The sequence below is a fragment of the Galeopterus variegatus genome, unplaced genomic scaffold (assembly GCF_000696425.1).
Source record: "Galeopterus variegatus unplaced genomic scaffold, G_variegatus-3.0.2 Scaffold4063, whole genome shotgun sequence".
Lineage (NCBI taxonomy): Eukaryota > Metazoa > Chordata > Mammalia > Dermoptera > Cynocephalidae > Galeopterus > Galeopterus variegatus.
The window spans coordinates 54,416-61,545 of NW_007730174.1; positions in this window are offsets into that span (position 1 = coordinate 54,416).

Genomic DNA, 7,130 nt, shown 5'->3' on the forward strand with positions numbered 1-7,130 from the left:
GCAAATAAGTTCACATTGCCAGGTACTAGGAGTTAGGACTTCAACATATCTTTTTGGAGGACACAATTTAAACCACGATAACCTCTCTCTCAATAATTAATAGAACAAATAGAAAACCAGGAAGGCCGTAGAAGGCAACACTATCAACGAACTTGATTTAATTAATATTTATGGATACTCCATACAACAGCAGCTGAATACACATTCATTTCTTTTCAAGTACATGCAGAATATTTACCAAAATAGACTGTATTCTAGAAAATTTATAGCACTAAACATCTATAAAGAAAAAAGGCCTCAAATCAATGCCCTCAGCTTCCATCCATCTTAAGAAAAAAGAAAGAAAAGCAAGTTAAACCCAAAATAAGTAGGAGAAAGGAAATGAATGAAGTAGAAAACAGAACGGAGAAAATCAGTAAACCAAAAGCCATTCTTTGAGAAGATCAGTAAAACTGATGAGCCTCCAGCCAGATTGATGACACAAAAAAAGAGAGAAGTGACAAATCATCAGAAAAGACAAAGGCGATGTTACTGAAAATCTACATATATTGAAAGAATAATAAGGAAATTTGATGAACAACTTCTGCCAATAAATTCAACGACTTAATTTGAAAGGACAAATTTCTTGAAAGAACTACCCAAGCTCATTCAGGAAGAAATAGATAATGTGGACAGTCCTGTGTCTATTTAAAAAATTGAATTTGTAGTTTAAAACCTTCTCATTAAAAAAAAAAAAAAAATGCCAGGCACAGATGGTTTCACTGGAGAATTCTACCAAACATTTAAAGAAGAAATAATACCAATTCTACACAAACTCTTTCAAAAGGTCAAAAAGGAGGGAATACTTTCCAACTCATTCTTTAACCTGCTTTACCCTGATTCCAAAAACAGATACAGATATTTCAAAGAAGACCGAACATAGACGCAAAAATTCTTAACAAGATTTTAGCAGATTGAATCCAAAAATATATTAAAATATTATATATCATGGCCAAGTGGGGGTTTCTTCCAGAAATGCAAGATTGGTTTGACTGATTAGACTATCAATCAATGTAATTCATAACACCATGTTAAAAAAAACTGAAAAAAGAAAAATCACAATAGAAGCCAAAAAAAGCATTTGACCAAAACTTCATTCCTAATAACAACTCTCAGTGAAATAGAAATAGAAGGAATATTTCTCAACCTGATAAAGCTATGAAAAACCTACAGCTAACATCTACTGAATGGTAAAGGACCGAATGATTTCCCTTAATACACTGTTGATAGAATAAAAAGTTGAACACGGATGGGTACAAAATACTTTCAAGTTTCATATCTGAGAAACGACTTGTATCCAGAATATATATACACACACATATATATGTATATATAAAGATCTATTAAAACTCAATAAGAAAATAAACAAGCCAGTTAAAGATGGGGGGGTGTAGGGCCGGCCCGTGGCTCACTTGGGAGAGTGCGGTGCTTGTAGCGCCGAGGCTGCGGGTTCAGATCCTATATAGGGATGGCCAGTGCGCTCACTGGCTGGGCGTGGTGCGGACAACACCGTGCGGAGGGTTGTGATCCCCTTACCCATCAAGAAAAAAAGATGGGGGGTGTAGTGGATTGAATTATGTCCCCCCAAAACTCACTGAAGCTTGAATTGTGTCCCCCAAGTTTTATGTATCAGAAACTTAGCCCCTGCTGTGACAGTGTTAAGGGGGTGGGAAGTCTTGTTATGGTAATTGAAAGGTGGAGCCTTGAAGAGGTGATTGGATTGTAGGATCCTGCAGTAGTGAATTGATTTAAAATGGTGCTCGGGAGCATGGTTCTGAGGGCTTTAAAAGAGGAGAGTCTGTCTTGCTCTCTCTCTGCTCTCTCTGCTTCCACCATCTTTCAATGTGAGACCCCTGGGTTGATTTAAAATGGTGCTCGGGAGCATGGTTCTGAGGACTTTAAAAGAGGAGAATCTGTCTTGCTCTCTCTCTGCTCTCTCTGCTTCCACCATCTTTCAATGTGAGACCCCTGGGTCACTGTTGCCACCACCAAACCAACTTTGGACTTTTCAGCCACAGAAACTGTAAGCAATAAATTTCACTTTTCTTTATAAATCACCTAGTTCCAACTATTTTCTTATAAGCAACAGAAACAGACTAATACAGGAGGAGCAAAAGATTTGAACAGATGCATTACCAAAGAGGATACACAGGTGGAAAATTAGCACATGAAGAGGTGCTAATCTTTGAGCATTATGGAAATGCAAGCTAAAACCACAACGAGATATCATTACACATCTATTAGAACGGCTGAAATTTAAAAGACTTACTAAGTGTTGTCAAGGATGTAGAAAAACTGAAACTCTCATATGCTGCTCATGGAAAACACTTTGGAAAACAGCTTGGTGCGGTTTTTTTAAAAAGTTAAACATACAACTGAGCTCTCGAAAACCAAAACTGATCATCTTTCAGTAGTAATCAAATAAAATCTTATCAACTGATTACTCCTTTATTTGTTTTATTTTATTTTATTTTATTTTTGTGGCTGGCCCGTGTAGCACACTCCTTTATTTAATGTGTATCTGTTAAGCCAATACCATGTTCTAGGTCAGGGGACACAGAAGTGAATGAGACACCCCTAACCCTTGTCCTCATAAAAATACATTTTTTTCTATGATTGTTAAGCTAGAGAAAAGGCACCTATGCCCTAAACATGCTGGGTAAATTATTGGTTGGTTTTTTGTCATTACAAATAGTTAATTTAAATAGGAAACAATTGTCCTCATCACAAAACAGCTCATTTTGATTGAAAACAATGATCTTGTAAAACAAGATTAAACCAAAAAAGAAAGACTCTAACTTGCATTTTACCAGGGTACAATAGAGTTTAAATACACTGAGTCAAGTCAAGGGAGGTAAGTGAGATATTTAGCCTAAGATTTCAAGAAGACCTCCTCAAGTCATTCAGCACTGCAAGAAAAGTGAGAAATCCCTCTACAGGTCCAACTGCCGAGAGCAGAATGAACTCAGAGGGCAAGTTTCAAGGGATTTGTCTCCTCACCAACCCCTACCAGGAGGCGAATGTAAATGGATAGGGTGGTGACCTGTTAAATAACAGTAATAGCCATAACAGCCCTCGTAATAGTAGCTAATATTTTCTGAGCTCTTACTGTATGCCAGATACTGTGCTGACCACAAACATGTTCTTATTTCAACCTATCAATAAAACTTTAAAATACCAGAGCACTTCAAAAAATTCATGGAAAAATAGAATTGAAAGATAATATGAATCTTTGCATGAACTTGTAGATTCTATTATTATTCCCACTTTAGAGCTGAGGAAACTGAGGGATAGCTACTTTAATTAACTTGTTCAAGGTCACAGCTAGTAAGTGGCAGAGCTGACCTTCAGTGCTGGTTTTGGTGACTTGGGCTGCAATAACACCTTACCCATATGATGAATTATTTGTAAAGTGAGTGACAGTACATCTAACTGGAGTTTTTAACTGAAGCAGGATGAAAACGTAAAATTCCAAAGTAAGACACCAGGTGAAAAAGCTAATATAACAAAGTCTTTAAAACAATAAAGATTTGTTTTGTTTTCTAAATTATGAATGATCAGAAAAGGCATGGTCCTTTTGGAAGAGAAAACATTTCCCTGCTAAATATTTCTAAAGAAAGTCTTTAGATGATATTCTGTGAGTGTTTCTGCCCAATATACCACTTAAGTGTTCTTCAGTGATATGGAAGTAGATATACAGGAGTATTCTAGTAACCTAAAGTCAAAGTCACAAACGAGTATAAAATTAAATTGCTTACCTACTTCCCCATTTACGTCTTCAGTTACTCTTTAATTCGCACGTTAACAGCCTTTTAAGAAATTACTTCTTTTTATGATCAGTTTGGGTGTTCTAATAGCTTTTAATGTGTACAAAGGGAGAATAAGACCTTTTTCTAAATGACTATCTTGTTGAAACAACACCACGTATTAAATAATCCAGCTTTTTCTCACTGATAAGAAATTTCACCTTTCTCGTTTACTAAAATCTAATCCGAATTTGGGTCTATTTCTAGATTCTCAAAGGTGTCTAAACATGCAGCAGTAACAAACAGTTCTAAGTACTCTTGCTGCCCATTGTTTTTTTTTTTTTTCCCCCTTTTTGTCTTTTTTCGTGACCGGCAACGGATCGCAACCCTCAGTGTTGCACCCGTACCGGACTGAGACCGGCAACGGGATCGCAACCCTTGGTGTTGCTCCCGCATCTCGCTCAGCCAGTGAGCGGCTGGTCTGTATGTGGGATCCGAACCCTCGGTGGGAGCGCTGCCGCGCTTCCCAAGCGGTGCACTGTAGCAGTGCGCCACCGGGCCGGCCCAGCTGCCCATTGTTTTATTCTCTTATTGGACTAACACCCCTGTATGACTCTTCCTTTAAAGATTCGTCAGTGTGTTTCTGTATTCTTGTACTGTTTATATCTATATCTATTTATAAGATATTATTACAAACTTGTCTAATGAAAAAAATTATTTTTAATTGAGAGTGCATATAATTACAGAACTATTTCAAGGAGAATTTTTATTTTTATAATATTCAATGTTTTTTCCCAAGGAAATTGGATATCCTTGTTACTTTCATTCATAGATGTTTTCTTTTTTGCTGCTATTTTAAATGGGATCCTTTCTTCTATTATGTTTCTCCAGAGATTATTGTTCATTTGTAGAAAGACTATTGGCTTTTTAATACTTGGACTAAATCAACTTAAAGAATTCTGACATTATTTTTTTCTATTTATTTTTTGAATTGAAACAATTTATTATACATATTTATGGGGTACAGAGTGGACTACCAATATTTGCGTACAGTATGTGATGATCAAATCAATATTACTAGCATGTTCATAATTACAGATCATAATTATTCTTTGTGTCACTTACTCAATTATTCTTTCTTTCTCTCCTTAGCTTCCATTTATGAGTGAGAACATGTGGTATTTATTTCTCTTTCTGTGCCTGGCTTTTTTCACTTAACATAATTTTTCTCCAAGCTCATCCATGTTACTGCAAATGGAAGAATTTCATTCTTTTTTATGGCTGAGTACTATTCCATTGTGTATATATACCACATTTTCCTTATCCAGTTGTCCATTGATGGACATTTAGGTTGGTTCTATAACTTGGCTATTGTAAATAGAACTGCAATGAACACGAGAGTCCACGTATCCCTTTGACATGATGATTTCCATTCCTTTGAATATATATACCCAGTAGCGGGATTGCTGGATCATATGGTAGTTCTATCTATAATGGTTTGAGAAACCTCCAGACTGTTTTCCATAGTGGCTGTACTATTGTACAGTCCCACCAACAGTGTAGAAGAGTTCTCCTTTCCCCACATTCTCACCAGCACTTGTTATTTTCAGTCATTTTTATAATGGCCAGTCTAACTGGGGTGAGATGATATCTCAATGTGGTTTTGATTTGCGTTTCCCTGATGATTAGTGATGTTGAACATTTTTTCAAGTACCTGTTATCCATTTGTATGTCTTCCTTTGTCTGTTCAGTTCCTTTGTCTATTTTTTAACTGGATTATTTGGGTTTTTTTACTGTGAAGTTGTTTGAGTTCCTTGTATATTCTGGATATTAATTTCTTGTCAGATGTATAGTTTACAAATATTTTCTCCCATTCCGTAGGTCATCTTTCCACTCTGTTGATTGTTTCCTTTGCTGTTCAGAAACTTTTTAGTTTCATAAAATCCCACTTATTTATTTTTATTTTGTTGCTTGTGCTTTTGGGGTCTCATTCATAAGGTCTTTGTCCAGTCTTACATCCCGAAGTGTTTCCCCTATGTTCTCTATGTTTTCTAGGAGTTTTATGATTTCAGGTCTTATATTTAAATCTTTAATCCTTTTTGAGTTGATTTTGGTAGATGGCTAGAAGTATGGGTCTAGTTTCATTCTTCTACAAGTGAATATCCAGTTTTTCCAGCACCATTTATTAGAGGCTGTTCTTTGCCAAACGTATGCTCTTGTGGCCTTTGTTGAAGATCAGTTGGCTCTAAGTACCTAGGTTGATTTCTGGGTTCTCTATTCCATTGGTCCATGTGTCTGTTTTTGTGCCAGCACCATGCTGTTTTGGTTACTATAGCTTTGTAGTACAGTTTGAAGTCAGGTAGCATAATCCCTCCAGCTTCATTCATTTATTTATTTTTTGCTTATGATTGCTTTGGCTATTCGGGGTATTTTGTTTTTCCATATGAATTTTAGGATTGTTTTTTCTATTTCTGTGAAAAATGTTATTGGTATTTTGATGGGGATTCCATTGAATCCACAGATCGCTTTGGGTAGTATGGACATTTTTACAATGTTAATTCTTCCAATCCATGAACATAGAATGTCCTTCCATCTTTTTGTGTCCTCCTTGATTTCTTTCAGCAGTGTTTTGTAGTTCTCATCTTAGAGATCTTTCTTCTCTTTGGTTCAATTTGTTCCTAGGTAGTTTATTCTTTTGGTAACTATTGTAAATGGGCTTGCTTTCTATATTTCTTTTTCTGCTTGTTTGTTGTTGGTGTATAAGAATGCGACTGATTTTTGTGTATTGATTTTATATCCTGCAACTTTACTGAATGTGTTTATGAGCTCTAGGAGTTTTTTGGTAGAGATTACGGGTTTTTCTATGTATAGGATCATGTCACCTGCAAAGAGTGACAATTTGACTTTGTCTTTTCCAATTTGGATGTTCTTTATTTCTTTCTCTTGCCTGATTGCTCTGGCTAGTAATTATAATACTATATTAAATTGGAGTGGTGAGAGTGGGCATTCTGGTCTTGCTCCTATTCTTAAAGGAAAAGCTTTCAGTTTTTCCCCATTCAGGATGATGTTGGCAGTAGTATTGTAATATATAGCTTTTAATGTGTTGAGATACTTTCCTTCTATACCTAATTTGTTGAGGTATAGGGATGCTGAATTTTGTCAAATGCTTCTGTACCTATTGAGATAATCACATGGTTTTTGTCCTTGCTTTCATTGATGTGGTGTATCACATTTATTGATTTGTGTATATTGAACCATTCTTGCATCCCTGAGATGAATCCCACTTGATCGTGGTGTATAATCTGTTTGATGCGCTGTTGTATTGTTTGCTAATGTCTTGTTGAG